Raw genomic sequence first — 21,458 nt, forward strand, 5'->3', positions numbered from 1 at the left:
TGGCCTCGGCTCTTTCTGCTGTCAGTTGCAAAGAGCTCTGGTGGCCTCTTGAAGTTGGAAAAAGGTTAACAGATACTGAGAAAATATGCAGATACCTTTTTTATTATTATTATTCTTATTAGTTTTAACTTTTTTAAGATGTTATTTATTTATTTGACAGAGAGAGACAGTGAGAGAGGGTACACAAGCAGGAGGAGTGGGAGAGGGAGAAGCAGGCTTCCCCATGAACAGGCAGCCTGATGAGGAGGCTTGATCCCAGGACCCTGGGATCACGACCTGAGCCAAAGGCAGACGCTTAATGACTGAGCCATCCAGGCACCCCTCTTATTAGTTTTAAAAAATAAAGACAGTACATTTTTTTTTTTTTTTGGCAACATATCAGTATAAGTCAATCAAGACTGAACTATGGAGACCAAAACCCAAATCCATTCTGCATCGCATTAAGAGTGGGTCGTGTTCTCACAGAGGTTTCTATGAATTTTCATACATGCAAGAGGAGATCACAGCAGGCATGTTCTTCTACATGGCACTTACCCTCATGCTCTTTTTCCTTACCCTTTTGCTGACCGATAGCCTCAGCCATAGACACTTTTAATCTCTAGAAATTCTGAGGAAGGTTACAAGCTGTGAGCAAATATAGGAGTAGAAATAATGAGCCTAGCATTTTCTCTGAGCCAGAAATCAACCTTATCTGCATTCTTGTGCAACCTTACCTTCATCACACTCTGGAAGGCCCAGCAATAGATAGAAAAGTCAGGAGGGGTTTTTACTTGGTGCTACAGTGTTTTCCAAGTTTCTCTGATAATATAGATTACCTGAGCAATTATTTAAAACACAGAAAATTGGCCTCCTGAAGAGGCTGACTTTTTTACATCATGAATGGGGCTGTTTGATCCATGTTTTTGCCAAGAGCCTCAGTTATTTCCTATAATTGGGTGGTTTGGTAAGTTGTGTTCTGTGCAATTGGGAAGAATCAGGATTCACCTAATCCTGAAGAAAAGAAGAAAGGGGTATGGACAGAAGTAACTTGCAAGAGAAGAAACACATCAGAAAGCAATAAATAAGTGCTAGGAAATATCCTGCCTCACTCTTCATTTCTGTGTAGACGAGGGGATGAGGGGCAAACATCACTCCACTTTTTTTTAGATTTCTTGTGAGTTCCCTGTTTGTCATTTCATACTATACCTCGCTCTTTCCCTGTAGTTACTAACACAACAGCTTTTATATACTCAAATCGGAGAGGTCTGAATAATTAGGAGAAGCAGACAATGTATCCTCTTTTATTGGAGGGCCAAAATGAAGAGGTCACCTGGGTTCTGAGGTCAGCAGAGAGAGACAGAGACAGAGAGAGAGAGAGAGGAAATGTATGTGAGGGGCCCAAAGGAATTCCAGGAATACATGCTCTGACAGAAATTCTGGAAAGTTGTGGTGACTGGGATGCAGGGAGAGGAAAATCGTGAAGGAACCTGTTCTCATTGCTGTTGACTTTGATATAAAATGAAATGAAGCCCCAGGAATCCCCCAGCCAATCTTCCTGTCTTAGGGACTCTCTTGGGGCAAGCTGAGAGCATGCTTTTGACCACAACTTGTGAGCTGACTGTGGCAACACAGTGTTTCTGAAGAAACTTGACCATCTCTATCCTGCAAAACCAAACATCTATGTTTCCAACACCCTAAATACCTCCAACTGGATGTTTCAGGTAAACTTATAAATGAAGATCTCTCTTCCCTTTGTTATTTATGTAGGCGACTCCACACACCCCCTTTCAAGCCCGGGGGTCTAGGATATAACTCATTTTATGATAAAAAGAAATATCTGTTCATTTTAGCAGTTGCTGCTGCAGAGATATATTTCAAACACATTTTTAGTGAATGATCACACTATATGGCACAGTCAAATTGATATGTGAAGTTCCCAGAATAGTGAGCAATTAATACGAAATGTACTACAAATCACTGGGGCTCAGGCTGAAGAGGGAGCGCTGCTTCCATACACTGAAAAATGAATCTGTATGCCAGATGCGTAAGAGAAATGCACTAATGGTCCTGGGCTGTGGCTGTATGACTTAGCCATGTAGAACTGAATGCGTTAATACTGCTGTCCAGAACCCAACATTCATGCACTGAAAGGCAGACGAAACCCACAGTACAATCCCCTTTAACTCCATGAAGCCTGGTGTTGGAGGAACATGAACTGGCCACGGCATCCCACAGGCTGCCTGAGAACCCAAACTGCAATCAGGCTTAACTTCAGAGAAGAGACTTTGGGCTTCTATTAAAATCCCATTGGATTGTTCATTTACCATTCACCTGTTCCGTGTTTTTAAATTTGTAAATAGGTCACCTTTTAAATAGAGGTCATTGCTTATCTAGAAGCTCTCTACCTTCAGCATCTCTTCTGTCTACACTGCTTCCCAACACTAGCAGGATTACACGCACAGCTAAAGGAAAATGGCACTGTTTTATATTAAATAATGATTGCCTAAAATGATTATTCGGAAGTTAATCAGGACTGGCTTATGACCTCAGTTCACATAAGAGTGATTTAATAAATGTCCTGAAGGAAAAAATACTCACTTCTCATGAGCTTAACCTACTCCCATGACATAACTCATACCTTTAAATAATCTGGTTAGATACTTGTGGTTAACTGTAATGAATAATCAAATAACTATCTCCTCTCAATGACAAGACATAATTATTGTGAATTCCAACGCTGAAAAATGAATGTAATAGGCTAATAATGCACATATATCACAAAGTATTTATAATTATATTATTCATATAAATTTTCATTTTTAAAAAGTAATGGCTTTTCTTTTTTTAATATTTTATTTATTTATTTGACAGACAGAGATCACAAGTAGGCAGAGAGGCAGGCAGAGAGAGAGGAAGGGAAGCAGGTTCCCTGCCAAGCAGAGAGCCCCATGTGGAGCTCAATCCCAGGACCCTGGGATCATGACCTGAGCCGAAGGCAGAGGCTTTAACCCACTGAGCCACCCAGGTACCCCCAAAAGTAATGGTTTTTCTATATATGGAATACATTTATAATAGAATATGAGGTATGTTAAAATGGAGAAAACAGTTACAATAGATATTGATATGATACCAAATCATATTGGTTTTTTGTTTTTCATCTGAAGAAAAATTACCATTTTAATATAACTGTTTAATCATTTTACCTTAAATAGAATATAATAATGAATTCATTATACAGTATATCTTTAATTCACATAATACTATTGAAAAGAATATTACATTGTATTTACATGCCACTTGTGTTAATATTTTTAGACTACATTTAGTCTTTATAATTACCAAGTAATACATGCTCATTGAAGAAATCTTAGGGAAAGAAAAAGAAACAGAAAATAACAAAGAAGAAAATAAGAATCTCCCACGATCATTACCAATAGATAACCAGTACTAATCTTCTGGGATGCAGTTGACCCATGAATTTGGATAGGAAAAAGTACATCAAAGTATCCTTACTGAAACTTTGCATTTCCTTTAACCATCAAAGTAGACAATCATCACATTAAAATGTAGGTAATCTTAATAAAAATGGAGAGAGGGTAGTGCTTGGGTGGCTCAGTCAGTTGAGCATCTGACTCTTGTTTTTTGCTCGGGTCATGATCTCAGGGTTGTGAGATTGTGAGGTTGTGAGATTGAGCCTCACAGGCTCTGTGCTCTACTGGAGATCCTCTTCTCTCTCTGCCCCTCCTCCCTGCTCATGCACGTGCACGCTCTCTCAAATAAATAAATAAATAAAAACTTTTAAAAAATGAAAACAGAGAGTGGAAAAAAATGACTGAAATTTCTAAAATTGAAAAATACAATAGCTGAAATGAAAAATGCACTGGACTGCCTTAACAGCAAATTGGACACTGGAGAAGAAAAGACAAATGAGGGACACCTGAGTAGCTCAGTTAACTAAGCATCTGCCTTTGGCTCAGGTCATAATCACAGGGTCCTGGGATCAAGCACCGCATCAGGCTCTCTGCTCAGCAAGGAGCTGCTTCTCCCTCTTCCTCTGCCTGCTGCTCTGCCTATTTGTGATCCCCCTCTCTCTCTGTGTAAAATAAATAAATAAATAGATAGATAGATAAATAAATAAATAAAATCTTCAAAAAAAAAAGATCAATGAACTTGAAGCAAGGTCAAATGGGAATTATAAATCAAGTAATATTAGCAATGTCTGTGACCTTAAGATGAATAAGAACCACATTATAGCTACTACAGATGTCTAAATTTTATGCTCATCCATACTTTGAAATTATATAATTAGACCCATCACTAAATCATATATGATAATAGTATCTGTGATATAAAACATAACTGGCCCAGTATTTGTCAAATCTTCACTTTGCAGGGTTTAGCCACCAAGCAGGGAAGTAGCATGTTTTCATAAATGGAATTAAACTCAAATAGTTTTGATGATAGACTTCCAGTTTGGGCCATGATAGAGTAATGGATGTCAGGCTGTAGACAACCACTAAACTTAGCAGATTGTATGAAGCAGCTATTTTCAACAATTGATGATACAAATCACAAGGCTGTGATCCACGAGAAAAGGGAAACACAGAAGTTTCACATCCACCCCAGTTTTCTGCCTGGAAAAAGTGCAGCACATGAAAGTGAAACCAAAACAGAGATTGGTGGTCTCGCCAGGAAAAGGAAACAAATATCTGTTTGGGGCTACAGCTAGAATTTTCAGGTAAAGAGAAACTGAAGAGTGAAGGATTCCCAGAAATCTGGATGGGGTCACTGTGAGTCTTGGAATAAAACTACATGGTGCATGCTCAGAGAAAGACTCCAAAATGCCTAGCATAAATGAGTCATGGGGAGGTCTAACTAAGTTTCTGGAGATTTCATCATGATAGGAGATGGGACATTGACCAAGCAAAGTGGAGATCCCAAGATGGACATTCTGGTCATTCACATAAGACTAAAAAAGTTTACACTATAAGGGTGGTTCCACTCTGTATTAAGCTGAGCCTCTTAATTAACTGCTTGTCAGAACAAAAGTCAATACTCCTTAAAAGTAAAGGACATAATCTAAACTATCACCAGGTTAGCATCTACAAGCCCAATATATAATCAAAAAGTACTAGATAGGGACGCCTGGGTGGCTCAGTTGGTTAAGCAGCGGCCTTCGGCTCAGGTCATGATCCCAGCGTCCTGGGATCGAGTCCCACATCGGGCTCCTTGCTTGGCAGGGAGCCTGCTTCTCCCTCTGCCTGCCTCTGTCTGCCTGTGCTCGCTCGCTCTCTCTCCCTCTGTCTCTGGCAAATAAATAAATAAAAAAAATCTTTAAAAAAAAAAAAAAGTACTAGATACATGAAAAAGCAAGAAAATGTGATTCATAATCCTTGGCAGGAAAAAACAAACAAACAAACAAACAAAAAATATATAAACAGTCGCAGAGATGATATAGCTATTAGAATTATCAGACAAAAATTTTAAAACAAATTTATAAATATGTTCAGATATTTAAAAGAAAATGTGAATAAAGGATTTCACAAATAAGGAATCTACAAAATGGAAAATTTTGAAAAAATTGAATGAAATTTCTAGAGTTTAAAAACAAAATATATGCAGTAAAATATTCATTGCATGGATTTAAAATCAGATTTGACACTGCAGAATATATTGGTGTACCTGAACAAACAGGAACTAAAAAAACTGAAGCACAGAAGCTTTCATTAGCCTATGAAGCACACAGACTTAATACAAATGAACAGATCCTTAAAATATGTGGAATAATATCAAATAGTCTAACTTATATGTAAATGGATACTTGCTTCGGCAGCACATATACTAACTTATATGTAAATGGAACTTAAGAAATCAATGAAGGAAAAACTGTGTTAGGAAAAAAATTAAGAAAAACAACAAATTTTTCCAAATTATAAATGCACAGTACAAAAAAAATTCAATGAAACCCAATAACACACACACAAAAATTCCACACATAGATGCATAATATTCAAATTGCTGAAAACCAAAAATAAGAGAAAATACCAAATGAAAAGGAAAAAAGACAACTAATACACAAAAGAACATCAAAAGGAATGAACAGTCTCCTCATCAGATATGCAAGCAAGAAGACAATATAGTGGTATCTTTAAAGTGGTAAAGGGGAAAAAAAATTCTTAAAGTGGAATTCAACATTCAGCATAAATATTCTTCAAAAATGAAAATGAAATAAAGACATTTTCAGATAAAAAAAAAAAAAAAACCTGAAAGAATTACTTAACCGGAGACCTTCATAACAGGATTAAAGGAATTTATTCAGACTACAGGAAGAATATGTAAAACACAAACTCAGATTTACCTGATGGAATGATGAAGCCAGAAATTGTAAATATAAAGTCAAATATAAAAGACTCTTCTTCTTTATTTCTTTAAATGAAAATTGACTGTTTAAAGAAAAAATAACAATGTACCTGGGATGCACAGCATACATAAAAGTACAATGTATGACAACAGTATCATAAAGGATTGGAGGGTATAAAAGACCTATGCGTTGTTACATTCTTACTACATATAATTACACATAAAGTGATTAAATATTAATCTAAGCTAGACTATGATGAAGTAAAGATGCTATTGTAATCCCTTCTGCAAATACAAAGAGAAAAAACAAAGTGATTGTGATAAAACAACTTCCTAAAATATGTCCAGATCCTAATCCGCAGAACTCATGGATATGTTATCTCTTATTAAAAAAGAGACTTTGCAGATATTATTAAAGATATTGAGATTAGGAAATTATCATGTTTTATCTAGGTGAACCCAATATAATTACAAAGGTTCTTACAAGTGAATGAGGGTCAAAAAATGAGATGTGACAATGGAAGCAGAAGTTAGTGTGACATAATAGCTGGTTTTGAAGAGAGAAGGGGGCAATGATCCACAGAGTATGGGCAGACTCAAAGAGCTAGAAAATGCAATAAAGTGGATTCTCCTCTTGAGCCTATAAAAGAACTGTAGCCATCCTGCTGACATCTTGATTTTAGCCCTGTGAGATTCATTTTAGACTTTTGCCTTCTAGAACCGTAAAATAATAAACTTCCATTATTTTAAGCCACTACATTCATGGTAATTTCTTATGTCAGTGATAGGAAACTTAATATAGTAATTACATTCAAATATTAATAGAAGATATAAATAGGATATGAAAAATATTAACTTTCAAAGATCAAGAAAGAGAAAATGGAAAAAAGAATAGATGGGGAAAACAAATATCAATGACTTGCAAAGGATTCAAATCATACAAAATATGTTCTCTAACCACAAAGCAATTAATTTTAAATCAATTTTTAAAATCTAGAAATGCCCCCAAATGTTTGAAAATTGTTCATTATACTTCTAATTACCAATGAGCCAAAGAAGAAATCACAAGGGAATTAGAAAATGTTTCAAATTGAATAATAATATAAATCTAAAATACCATGTTAGATTATATGAGGTGTATGAGATTCAGCTAAAGCTGTGCTTAGAGGAAAAACTATAGCTTTAAATGCTTCTATGATAAAAGAAGTAATGTTTGAAATTAGTAATTTAGATTTTAAGAATCTAAAAAGCAATAAGAATCTAGAAAGCAATAAGAAATTTAAACCCAAGGCAAGCAGAAGGGAAAAAATCATAAAGATCAAACCAAAAATAAATAAAATAAAACAGTAGAAAAAAATTAACAAAATCAAAAGCTTTTTTTCTTTAAAAATATTACTAAAATCCTCTTCAATAAATGGTGTTGGGAAAATTGGACAGCCACATGCAGAAAAATGAAATTGGACCATTTCCTTACACCACACACGAAAATAGACTCAAAATGGATGAAGGACCTCAATGTGCGAAAGGAATCCATCAAAATCCTTGAGGAGAACACAGGCAGAAACCTCTTCGACCTCAGCCGCAGCAATATCTTCCTAGGAACAATGCCAAAGGCAAGGGAAGCAAGGGCAAAAATGAACTATTGGGATTTCATCAAGATCAAAAGCTTTTGCCCAGCAAAGGAAACAGTTAACAAAATCAAAAGACAGCTGACAGAATGGGAGAAGATATTTGCAAACAACATATCAGATAAAGGACTAGTGTCCAAAATCTATAAATAACTTAGCAAACTCAACACCCAAAGAAAAAATAATCCAATCAAGAAATGGGCAGAGGACATGAACAGACATTTCTGCAAAGAAGACATCCAGATGGCCAACAGACACATGAAAAAGTGCTCCATATCACTCGGCATCAGGGAAATACAAATCAAAACCACAATGCGATATCACCTCACACCAGTCAGAATGGCTAAAATCAACAAGTCAGGAAATGACAGATGCTGGCGAGGATGCGGAGAAAGGAGAACCCTCCTACACTGTTGGTGGGAATGCAAGCTGGTGCAGCCACTCTGGAAAACAGCATGGAGGTTCCTCAAAATGTTGAAAATAGAACTGCCCTATGACCCAGCAGTTGCACTACTGGGTATTTACCCTAAAGATACAACGTAGTGATCCAAAGGGGCACGTGCACCCGAATGTTTATAGCAGCAATGTCCACAATAGCCAAACTATGGAAAGAACCTAGATGTCCATCAACAGATGAATGGATCAAGAAGATGTGGTATATATACACAATGGAATACTATGCAGCCATCAAAAGAAATGAAATCTTGCCATTTGCGACAACATGGATGGAACTAGAGCATATCATGCTTAGTGAAATAAGTCAAGCAGAGAAAGACAACTATCATATGATCTCCCTGATATGAGGAAGTGGTGATGCAACATGGGGGCTTAAGTGGGTAGGAGAAGAATCAATGAAACAAGATGGGATTGGGAGGGAGACAAACCATAAGTGACTCTTAATCTTACAAAACAAACTGAGGGTTGCTGGGGGGAGGGGGGTTGGGAGAATGGGGGTGGGGTTATGGACATTGGTGAGGGTATGTGCTTTGGTGAATGCTGTGAAGTGTGTAAACCTGGCGATTCACAGACCTGTACCCCTGGGGATAAAAATACATGTTTATAAATAAATAAATAAATAAATAGAAATATTACTAAAATCTATTTGTCTCTAGCATGACTAAACAGTAGACAGGAAAAAAACACAAACTGCCAAATTGACAATTTCTTGTAGCTAAACATAAACTTACCCTGTGACCAAGAAATTCTACTCCTAGATATTTACCCAAGTAAAATTCAAATATATTTCCACAAAAAACTTATACAAGAATGCTAATAGCAGTGTTATTCATGACAGCCAAGGTCTGGAAAAGACCCCAAATGTCCATTAACAGGAGAATGGATTGACAATATATGTAAAAAGAAATATTACTTGGTAATAAATAAGAATGAATAACTATACAGAAAATAACACAGACAGAGACACCTGCATGGCTCAGTCAGTTAATTTTTCCAACTCTTGGTTTCAGCTCAAGTCATGGTCTCATGGGTAATGAGATTGAGCCCTGCATCAGGCTCAGTGCTCAGTGGGGAGTCTGCTGGAAGATTCTCTCCTTCTGCCCCTCTCCCACTCACACTCGCTCTCTTTCAAATAAATAAATAAATCCTTTAGAAAAAATAACATAGAGCTCAAAAACAATAAGCAAAGCAAAATAAACCAGATACAAAACAGTATATACTACCTGACTCTATTTGTAGAAAGTACAAAAATGGGCAAAAAATAAGCTATGTACAAATCTTATATCTAATAAGGGGTTAATATCCAAAGTATATAAGAAACTCTTGCAACTCAAAAGATAGATATAGGTATAGGTATAGATATAGAAATCAAAAGATAAATATATGTATTTTATATACTATAAATATTATATAAAAATATTTAAAATGGACCAAGCGCCTGAATAGACATTCTTTCCAACAAGACATACAAATGGCCAATAGGTACATGAAAAGATGCTCAACATCACTGATCATCAGGGAAATGCAAATCAAAACCACAGTGAGATATCACCTCATAGCTGTTAGAATGACTATTAACAACAACAACCAAAAAAAAGCTAACAAGTGTTGTTGAGGAAGCAGAGAAAAGCTAGCCCATTTACACTGCTGGTAGGAAGGTAAATCGGTATAGCTATTATAGAAAACAATACGGAGGTTCCTCAAAAAATTAAAAATAGAACAATACCACTTCTAGGTATATATCCAAAGGAAATGAAATTACCTCAAAGAGATCTCTGAATCCCCATGTTCACTGCACCATTGCTCAAAATCACCAAGATATGCAAACAACATGTCTATCCACAGATGAATAGGTAAAGAAAATGTGATATATACATTTGTGATACACACACACACACACACACACACACACACACACACACACACGGAATATTATTTAGCCTTAAAGAGAAGGAAATCCTGCCCTTTGGAACAACATGGGCGAAACTGGAGGGAATTATGCTAAGTGAAATAAGCTAGTCAGAGAAAAATAAATACTGGATCATGTCATCTACATGTAGAATCTAAAAAAAAAAATTAGGTTAAACTCATGGAAGCAGAGTAGAATGATAGTTGTCAGGGGCTGGGAAAGTAGTGGAGTCAGGGAGGGGAGATGCTGTTCAAAGGGCATAAACTTTCAGTTTAAGATGACTAAGTTCTTAGCATCTAATGTATAGCATGGTAACTATAGTTAATAATAATTTATTGAATACTTGAAACTTGCTAAGAGACTAGATCTTGAAAGTTCTCACACAAAAAAACTGAAAAAAGTATGTGAGGTGATAAATTAATTGACTTGATTGTTGTGGTCATTTCACTATATATATATAGTGAAATACATACATATATATAGTGAAATACATACATATATATTGAAAATATATATTGAAATACATACGTATATATATACGTATATATATATATACGTATATATATACGTATATAATCAATCGTACCTTTAAATATGTTACAATTTTATCAATTATACATCAGTGAAGCATGGGGGAGGGGAATGCTGTGGCACTATTCCACTTTGCTAACATCTGCTTCTTCTCTAGATTGTAAACTTTGAGAAGGCAAGAGTCCTGTTTATCTCATCTTCACATCCTTCAGTGGATATGAATCAAAGTGAGTTGACTCTTCTGGAAGGATCTAGAGGCATCTATCATTAGAGGTAGGCATGATCCTATAATGCAATGGAAGAAATATACACTTTGAGATAAGACAGACCCTGGGTCAAAGCTGCACTGCTTTTTACCAAGTTGCTTACCCTTTCTGAAATTCAGTTGACTCATTTGTGAAGTGGGTGATACACCTTATTCATAGAGCTTTGCTGGACTAATGAAACAGTGTCAGCGCGGTGCTAGTAAGAGGACCCAGGCCATGAGAATGTCTAGTAAACCACTACAGATACTGGTTTCTTCATGTTTTGAGTAAGATGGTCTCTGAGGTCCCCCTTAGAGTCCTTGAATCTATGAGCATTCAGTTTGTCAAATAAAGATATTCATTTCTGTGCAAAATCCTGAAGATACAAAAGGAGTAAAACATATTTTCTGACTCTCAAGGAAATTATGGTCCAATGGAAAGGGCAAAATAGTAAATGCTGGCATAGAGGTGGAGAAAAGGTGGCAATGAGAGACTACAAAGTCAATGAGAAGTATGGTGTTCCACGCTTGTGTCAACACTCGTTTTACAAGTTAACCAGAATAAGCCTATGACACAGCTAGTGGAAGGACAAGACTGGGTCCAGTCCTAACTAACTTCTGGCTCTAATAGGTCCTGAGATCCAACCCACTCAATGGCTCAGGCATCCACTTGGCATTTGCTTCAACATACCACCCTTGGTTACATTTGCAAAGGTAACCCAAGCTTGTAGAAGCCAATTATTGGCCAAAAACACCTGCACAATTTCATATGGATGGATGTACTGCAAACAACACTGTCTGTCAAAACACATTTACACACAAAAAGTAGAGGAAGGTCATTATGGGAAAGATTAATGTTGATTTTCCTGGCTTTCCTTGGGTTTAAAAGCAGAAGCTTAACTCTTCATTAACAAAGGTGATTAAGCTGATTACACCATTATAACCAGTAATCGGTCAGATGTCTTGATTAGACTAATTTATTGTCATTATTCTGACATGCATTTCTTACACACAGCCCCTAAAAGAGGAGAGTTTGTGTTAAGGCCATAATCCCTCATCAGAAATTCTCAGTGTCAGATGGTTTTGAGAGTCAGAAATTTTTGGCCTTCAGAAAGATAATTTGGTACACATACCTTTCAGTGGGTAACACTCCTAGCTGGGTCTGGCCAGGCACTCTGCAGTCAAACAGCAAGACACATGAATTGTCACATTAAGCTAGGATAAATAAAGATGATGAAGAGCCTTATGTCCACTCAGGCCAGGTTTTGCAGCCAAATGAGTTCAGGTCAGCTCAGGTTTTGCCATCTGAAACAAAACACTTTGAATTCTCAGAGCTTTTAGGGTTTTAGAATTATGAATGAGGAATTATGGACTGTATTAAATTTTGTAAGAGCAACTGGCTAATTCTTACCTAAAACCTCCATTGATATATCTAGGTTATGCGCATGATCAATAGCCAGAATTAGAATCAGAACTCTTTTTTGCTGAACGCTGTGGGCACTAGCAGAGAAAGAAAGAAGGCTATCTGTACCACTGCTTGCTCTCCTGCCCATAGCACACAAAGCTAATTAGCCACTGCCTTTTCTGAGTCAGGAGAAGGGGGTTTGACAAATTATGGCCAGTGGGCCAAATCCAGCTACTACCCATTTTTGTAAATAAAGTTTTATTGGAACATAGCCATGCTCTTCGGTTTACCTATTACTTTTATGCTACAACAACAAATTTTAGTAGGGCAACAGAGACTACATGGCTTTAAAAGTCTAAAATATTTACCATACAGTCATTTAAAAATTTTTTTGCTGGCTCCTGGTCTTGAGATAATCTCACAATCCTCACCCGAGTGCTCTACTTAACCAATAGATTACACGGGACACTTGAGATGCAACCTATTTCCATCCCTAGCATCGTGGATCAAAACTATTCACAGCAGCCTCCATTAGTATATTATGTGCAATTACCCTATTTAAAGGGATGAAATGGGGTGCCTGGCTGGTTCCGTCAGTTAAGCATCTGACTTCAATGATCACAGGGTCCTGGGATTGAGACCCACGTCAGGCTTCGTGCTCAATAGAGAGTCAGGTCCTCCCTCCCCCCTCGCTCCTCCCCCTACTCAGGCACTCGCACACACTCTCTCTCTTTCTCTCAAATAAATAAAATCTTTAAAAAAATAAATAAAAATAAAGAGATGCAATGATTTCAACTACATTAAGCATTAATACTAATCATTATACTGTATAATTCTGTGGCATAATATATATAAATCTCAAGTCCCCATAGCCATATTTACAATTATTTCCATTTTAAACAAGAAGAGAAATATAGGACAAGAAATGGTTAGTTTTTATCAGAAAAGACTAGCCCAAGATCTGTTTCAACTGAGTATTTAAAAATTAGAAAAATAATGACTCTGATTTTTCTCCCACAGCTTATCTTAGTATGGTACCCTATTACCCCAAGGTGGGTGTACTAGCTAAGCAACAGAGGAAATCGTTTTAAGTTTTAGACTCACCTCAAAGAGAGGCATGAATTATCTTGACAAAATATAGTTCAACATCAGTGGTTAATAGATGACCTCTTCAAGTTTATGTCAACATGAAAGAGCTTTTTATCTTCTCTCTGTTTTAATTCAATGTAACACCACAGTGGGAACCTGTAGGGTTAATTACAACCTAATGAATGAATGGATGTTCTTCACATAACCTGGAGCTATTTCTACACATAATTCACACTCCAAGGCCACTCTGCTGACTGGTCATCCACTAACCACACAAATGCCAATCCTTGGAGAAATATGATGTCTTCACTGAATGACTACGTACCGACCCTTCTCATTCACTGTGTGCAGAGTTCTGTGCTTAAGCACTGTGGAGAATTTCTGGAAGGATAGCCCTTTCTTCTTGCCCCCAATGTCTTACAACTTAATGGAGAAAGTAAAGCACACATTCATAAAAATTAAACAATCACAAAGAGCTAATTTGTGGTAATAAGAGGTAATTTGTGGTCATTTGCCAAACTTCAGGCCAACTTTTCAAACACATCAGCATAAATCACACTGTAGCAAGAGTTCAAAACTGTCTGGAAAATCCTTCTCATCTAATATCATTAAAGCGTGTTTCAAACAGTGAGATTTCTATTTATTTTGACAACTATTCCCAGTGTCAGGATGTAGCAAGCAAGTATGAAAAGATGAGTAGACAGGAACTTGACAACCTAATTTTGTAATATGAATTTTGAAAATGTTTATGTGAGAATTTTTCATCCTATTTACTATACATTCTCACAGATAATCTTGGAGCCTTCAAATATTATAGTTTGAGGCAGTTTAAATGTAGGAAATACCACACCTTCACTTTTAAATGTGGCAACGAAGAACTAGAGATTTCAGGTGGCATCCTCGTCATCAGTGGCAATCTAGCCTGGATTGCTGGTCTTCTATGGATCATGTAATATTACAATAATCTTCCTGGATAGGTCCAGGAAGTCTGTAGAAAAATTCAAGGTAAGAGCTAAGGACTAGCTGGGGCTCTCAGGTCATTGGGCAACTAACACTACTTTGTTTGGGGGGGCTTTTTTGTTTAGTTTTAGTTTTTTTTTATTAACATATAATGTATTATTTGTTTCTGGGGTACAGGTCTGTGATTCATCACTCTTACACAATTCTTACACAATTCACAAAGCACCCCCCTCCCCAATGTCCACAACCTCCCACCCCTCTCCCCTCCGGCAACCTGCAGTTTTTTTCCTGAGATTAGGAGTCACTTGTGGTTTCTCTCCTTCTCTTGTTTCATCTTGTTTCATTTTCATTTTCCCTCCCTTCCCCTATGATCCTCTGTCTTGTTTCTCTAATTCCTCATATCACTGAGATCATATGATAATTGTCTTTCTCTGATTGACTTATTTCACTTAGCATAGTACTCTCTCGTTCTAGCCATGTTGTTGCAAATGGGAAGATTTTATTTTTGTTGGCTGCATAATATTCCATGATATATATATAGAGATAGATCTATCTATATATATATCATGGAATATTATGCAGCCAACAAAATATTGATCTATATATAGATATATATAAAGCTTTATTCATTCATATCATATATATATAACTTTATCCATTCATATATATATGTATGTGTATATATGATATTAATATATATGAATATGAATATAATCATATGATATGAACATGACTATGAATTCATATCATATGAATATATGAATATGAATACATATATATCTGTTGATGGACATCTAGGCTGTTTCCATAGTTTGGCTATTGTGGACATTGCTGCTATAAACATTCAGGTGCATGTATCCCTTCGGATCATTACATTTTTATCTTTAGGGTAAATACCCATTAGTGCAGTTGCTGGGTCATAGGGTCAACTAACAGTATTTTGAAGGCAAAACATCTGCAACCAATTCTAACTTCCAAAGGCAGACACAATAATAGTAAACAGGCTAGAAAACAGAGTCTGGAGTAATGGCTCTCTTTTCTATGGACAAAACTTTTAAAAGCAATTAAAAGATTTTCTTACCATGGAGAGAAGAATCATTCCCCAACAAGTACAAGTATTTCAGCTTTCCCAAAACTCTCCCAGTGTGGCACTGAAAGTCCTGTTCCCTGAGAAACCCAACAGTCCCAGGCAAACCGGGATGGTTGCTCACCCTAGAAGGGGAGCATGGTGCCCACACAATGAAGACACTTGTTCAGTTTGGACCTGGGCAGACTACTACTCCTCTCTAATGTTGAGTGCATGCAGAAAAGTGCCCTACTCTACATACTCTAAAACTGATTACTCCTCTATTAAGGTGTTTGAATTTCTAACTAAAAAACTATCACTAAATAACCTGTCCACATCTAGGCAGAGTAGACAAGTTGGCCAAATCACACAAAAGAGCACTCTCTTTTAGAATAATCTTTTCACAACTTGACCTGAGATTTATTTCTTTAAACCAATTTAACATGAAAGATGAAGATATCTCTGTTTCTCTACAATTTCTTGCTTAAATGGTACCTTTGTCAAAATGTGTGTGATTACAGAGTGACAAACACAATGTAAGTCCTTAGAGGTACTTTTTCCTTAAAGTTACTCAACATCTCAAATAAAAACTTTATTTTTACCAAAGTGCTTTTAAGAAGAGGATTTTGAGGCAAAAATATCAAATGTACAGGTGAAAACAATTCAGTTCTGTGCTCTGAAATCTGGCCTCTTTCCATAGCAACTCCTTCCTGGGGCCATCCCATCTCTATCAGTCTGTGCTGAGGGAAAAAACCAATTTGGATACTGGCTTAAACCCAACATCACCACAGAGGAGACTCTATTGCTCTTAAAAAAAAAAAAAAAAAAAAAACACAGACATAAAAATAAAAACAAACAAACAAACAAACAAAAATCCCTGAATGCCAAGCCAAATGTAAATGGAAAATGGCATTTGGCTTATACACTCATTGTGCCTGAACATACAAGTTGGTCTAGATAAGAATTCTGGTCCTACCTCTGCAACCATCAGTGTGATCAGGAGAAAATCATTTGACCTGCTTCAGTTTGGGTCTTTATGAAGCAAAATCACTCAACTAGAACAATCTCTGACTTCTCTTTAGCCACAAAAACCATTGAAAGTATTTCTATATCTTTGCTTTAACTCATATGATCAAGATTTGTCTTACCTATTCATGCAGACAGTATTAGAGTGTTCCTTCTTCTAAGTGGTAACAAGGCCCTGTGCTGGGTCATATACATTGGTAAATAAGCAACAAGACCCCTTCTCTCAGAGTTCACAGTCTGTAGGGAAAAACACAATAAACAAGAACACAAGGAAAGAGTATGAATTTAAGTGGCTATAGCCAGCACATGAAAGAGGAGTAAAAAGGAGTTCGAAGAGTGCCCTATCTGATAATTTCCATTTTTCCAGTGAGGTGTGAGGTAAAGTCACCAAGTATGCACCGGAGAAAAGTAGGAGAGAAGAGAGAGAAAAAGTATAAAATAGTCATCTTAAAAGAGGATAAGGAACTTGCAGAGAAGTGTGGCCAGATGGCCAGGCAGTATTAGGAACCCTCCAGAGGTTTGAGATCAAAAATTTAGAAGGAACCCAGTCTACTCAGTTGTGGCTTCCTCTGACTAGGCTCCACAGCTCAGATGTAAGCAGAATCAAGCAGAGAGCTAGGTTCAACAGGGCAGTAGTTCTCGGCTCTGCATAGGCATTAGACCCATTTAGAAGCTTATGAAAAGAAAAATACTGAGACCCAGCCTCCTCCTGCAGAGACTGATCCAGTTGCTCTGCAGAGGGGCCCAGGCATGGGTAATTTTGAAGGCTTTCTGGTATGGTTAAAATGCTTTGGTTATGGGCTTTGAAAAGCCCTTAGGATAGCCAGAAGAAGCACATGTCTACAAGACAGTCATACTGATTAAGTAAGGCTATGCTAGACAAAAAAAGAAGGGAAGCCAGGAGGGAGTTAATCAAATTACGGGGCTCAGTAGACCACAAGTAGGTTAAGGAATGATTATACCTGGGGTTCCTTAAACAATTAACTAGAAGGATAAAAGTCTTTAGTAGGAGTATGGTGTTACCATTTCATATATTTAAGGGATATTTTTTTAAAGTTGTTATGGTGAAGGAATCTATGATGTGGCCACGGGAGTGGGTGGATAGCCAATATAGAAAAAACAAAATATTGCAGATGAGAAGGTCAAGGAACTGAGAGGCTAGGATGTGGAATAGACCATCTACCTGCAAGCTGAAATTGTCATGAATCATCACAAGAGTTGAGGTATAGTAGAGAACTCTGAACCAGGAATTAGGTTCACAAAAATGATCATGGCCAGCAGCGCTGGGGGATCCTTGAAAATCGGAGTGGGACAGAGGGTGTCCAGTCAGCCAGAAGGCCTAAACCTGGCAGTTAACAGGCCTCAGACAAATGGGTTGAGCTCAGGGTCTAGTCTAGGAAGAAAGTAGGATTTATATGTCCAGTCCCAGCATGCGCCCCCCGCCACAACTCCAGACTCGCTGAGCCAGAGCACACTCAACATCCACACTGATCTCCAGCAGCCGTCTCAGCTGAACATGTCCAGAACTGAGCTCCAGATGACGCCCTCCTCACCTGTTCCTACAAAGCATTCCCAGCTCAATTAGAGGCACTTTTATCCTTCCCATCACTCAGGCTAACCTTGACTCTTCTCTCTCTCTCACTTCCCACCTCCGCTTTTGCCACCATGCTACCAGCCAGCATTGTTGCTTTCTTAGACACAGCAACAGACTCCAAATGACTCTCCTCACTTTTGCTCTTAGCCTCCACCATCTGTTCTAAACCCAGCATCCAGAGTGATGCTTTTAAAATAAAGCCTCATAGCCATGGACATTTACAACCTTGGCTGCTCAGGATCCCCACCAACAACCAGCAAATGGAGCTGCCCAGAGTCCCTGCTGATACATTTGTTCCCCATGGCTGGAGCTGTTGTTAGAGTGAGACCTGCTCTCGGCCATTGCTTTGCCCCACTCTCTGGTATTGAGATACCGCAGTTCCTCACTAACTATGGGACTGGAGCTGCCATTGCTCTGTGCACTGCCCCATGAGTTCTGACATACAGCTTTAAAGGGCCATCACCAGGCCATGTTGTTGATGATTTGTGACTGTCCCCTGCAATGAGTCAGGACTTTAACCTACCATCCCAAGGTATGCTGGTACTGCACCTTGCTTCCTGAGCCCAAACCACTAGTGTACTCTGTTATCCCAAGCCCATGCTACTAATGCACTCCCCTCCTGTAGAGTCTCAATCACTGCAGTGAGTCCCAGAGAACCAGACCCCAGTTCCATGAAAGATATACACATACTCATTTCTCAGACACCAGTGCCAGCAAGGGCAAACACTGGATTAGTTCTGAGTGTATCTGACTCCAGTACCCTGGCTCTGCTGCCACTTTGAGTGCAAACACATAAAACCTGGAGCTAAGAGGGATCCCTCTGCTAGAACTTCCTCTCAGTCAAAGAAGGAGAAAGGAGGATCCCAGCAACCTTCCCCTTTGAGGACCCTGATAACTTCACTAACACTGCCCTTCTGGGATCTCTTGCAATCTTGGCCACAGAGGAACCCACAGTCCTCATTGACACTGACCGCAGATGATGGAGCTGCATGGAGACCATGTTATGTGCTGTCCCAGGAACCAAAGATGCTACAATCCAGCTAGTTGTCACCCTCAAAACCACATTCAGATGAAAGTCTTTCTCCACCAAAGCCATTTCAAAAAGGTTGGAAGAGGAGGTGACTTGTCCCCCAAATGTGCAGACATCAATGCAAAACCATTGGAAATGCATATATACAAAAAAATGAGAAACATAACACCATCAGAAGAACACAATAATTTTTTAGTTATTGACACCCAAAAAATAGAGGTTTGAAAAATAATTCAAAATAATTATTTTAAGGAATCTTAACATAATGCAAGGGAACACAGATAGACAACTCAATGAACTCAAGCAAACAGTGTGTGAAAAAAAAAATGAGAAGTTCAAGAGAGAAGGAAAGAAAGAAAGAAAGATATAAAGAGGGAAAGAAAGATGGACCAGACAGAAATTCTGGAGCTAAAGAAATACAATGAACGAAATTTAAAAATCAATATATAACTTCAGTGGCAGGCTCAATCAAGAAGAAAGAATCTGTAAACTTGAACACATATCTCTTGATATTATTCAGTCAGAGGGGGAAAAAAAAGTGAAAAAAAGTCTATGTTGATTATGGAATAACAACAAGCAAAACAGTATTTGCATTCTGAAAGTCCAGGAAGGAAGTAAGGAAAGAAGGAAGATGGAGGGAGGGAGGGAGAGAGGGAGGGAAGGAAGGAAGGGAGGGAGAGAGAGAAGGAAAGGTGGAAGGAAGGAAGAAAGAAAAATTATTTAAGGTAATAACGGCTGAAATTGCATAAATCTGGGGAGAAATATAGCCAACAAAATACATGAAGCTTAAAATTCTTCAAACATTTTCAATCCAAAGAGATCTTCACCAAGACACATTATAATCAAACTCTCTAAAATCAAAGACAAAGAGAATTTTTAAAGCAGCAAGAGAAAAAAGACTCATCAAATACAAGGGAATCCCAATAAATATCAGCAGAAACCCTGAACAGTAAATGAAACAATCAATAAAACTAAGACAACTTACTGAATGGGAGAAGATATTTGCAAATAACATCTCTGACAAAGGGTTAGTATTCAAAATATATAAAGAACTTACACAACTCAACACCAAAAAAACAAATAATCCAATCAAAAATGGGTAGAAGACATGAACAGACATGCACTAGTGGGTATTTAACTCAAAAATACCAAAACACTAATTCAAAGGGATACATGCACCCCTCTGCTTATCACAACATTATTTACAATAGCCAAATTATGGAAATAGTTGACGCGTCCGTTGACTGATGAATGGATAAAGAAATGTGCTATAGGGGGCGCCTGATTGGTTCAGTGGGTTAAAGTCTCTGCCTTCGGTTCAGGTCTGATCTCAGGGTCCTGGGACCAAGCCCCACTTTGGGCTCTCTGTTCAAAAGGGAGCCTGCTTCCTCCTCTCTCTCTCTCTCTGCCTGCCTCTCTGCCTACTTGTGGTCTCCCTCTCTCTCTCAAATAAATAAACAAATAAATAAATAAATAGAAATGTGCTATAGATATACAATGGAATACTATTCAGCCATTAAAAAAGAATGAAATCTTGCCATGTGTAACAACATGGATGGACCTAGAGTATAATGCTAAGTAAAATAAGCCAGTCACAGAAAGAAAAAATACCACGTGATTTCACTCATATGTAGAATTTAAGAAACAGAACAAATGAGCAAAGGAAAAAGAGAGAGTGTGTGAGAGAGAAAAACTAAGAAACAAACTCTTAACTGTAGAGAATAAACTGATGGTTACAATAAGAGAAGCAGTTTGAAGCATGGGTGAAATAGGTGAAGGGGATTAAAAAGGACACTTAGCATTCTGAGCCCTGGATAATGTATAGAATTGTTGATCACTATATTGTGCATCTGAAACTAATATAACACTGTACGTTGACTATATTCAAATTAAAATTAAAACTTATTAAAAAATAAATTATTTAAATTTTTTTAAAAGTACCAGTAGAAACCTTTCAGGATAAGACAGAATGGGACAACAGCTTCAAAGTGCTCAAAGGAAAAAAAAAAACCTGCAAAGCAAAATATGCTACCCAGCAAAGTTATATTTCAGAAATAAAAGAGAAAGATTTTCCCAGACAAATAAATGTTGAGAGAATTCACCGAAAAACCTACTTTATAAGAAATGCCGAGAAGTTTTTCATGCAATATAAAAACATATGAAAGAATAAAAATCTCTGGT

This window comes from Mustela nigripes, chromosome 5 (genome assembly GCF_022355385.1).
Source record: "Mustela nigripes isolate SB6536 chromosome 5, MUSNIG.SB6536, whole genome shotgun sequence".
Taxonomy (NCBI): Eukaryota; Metazoa; Chordata; class Mammalia; order Carnivora; family Mustelidae; genus Mustela; species Mustela nigripes.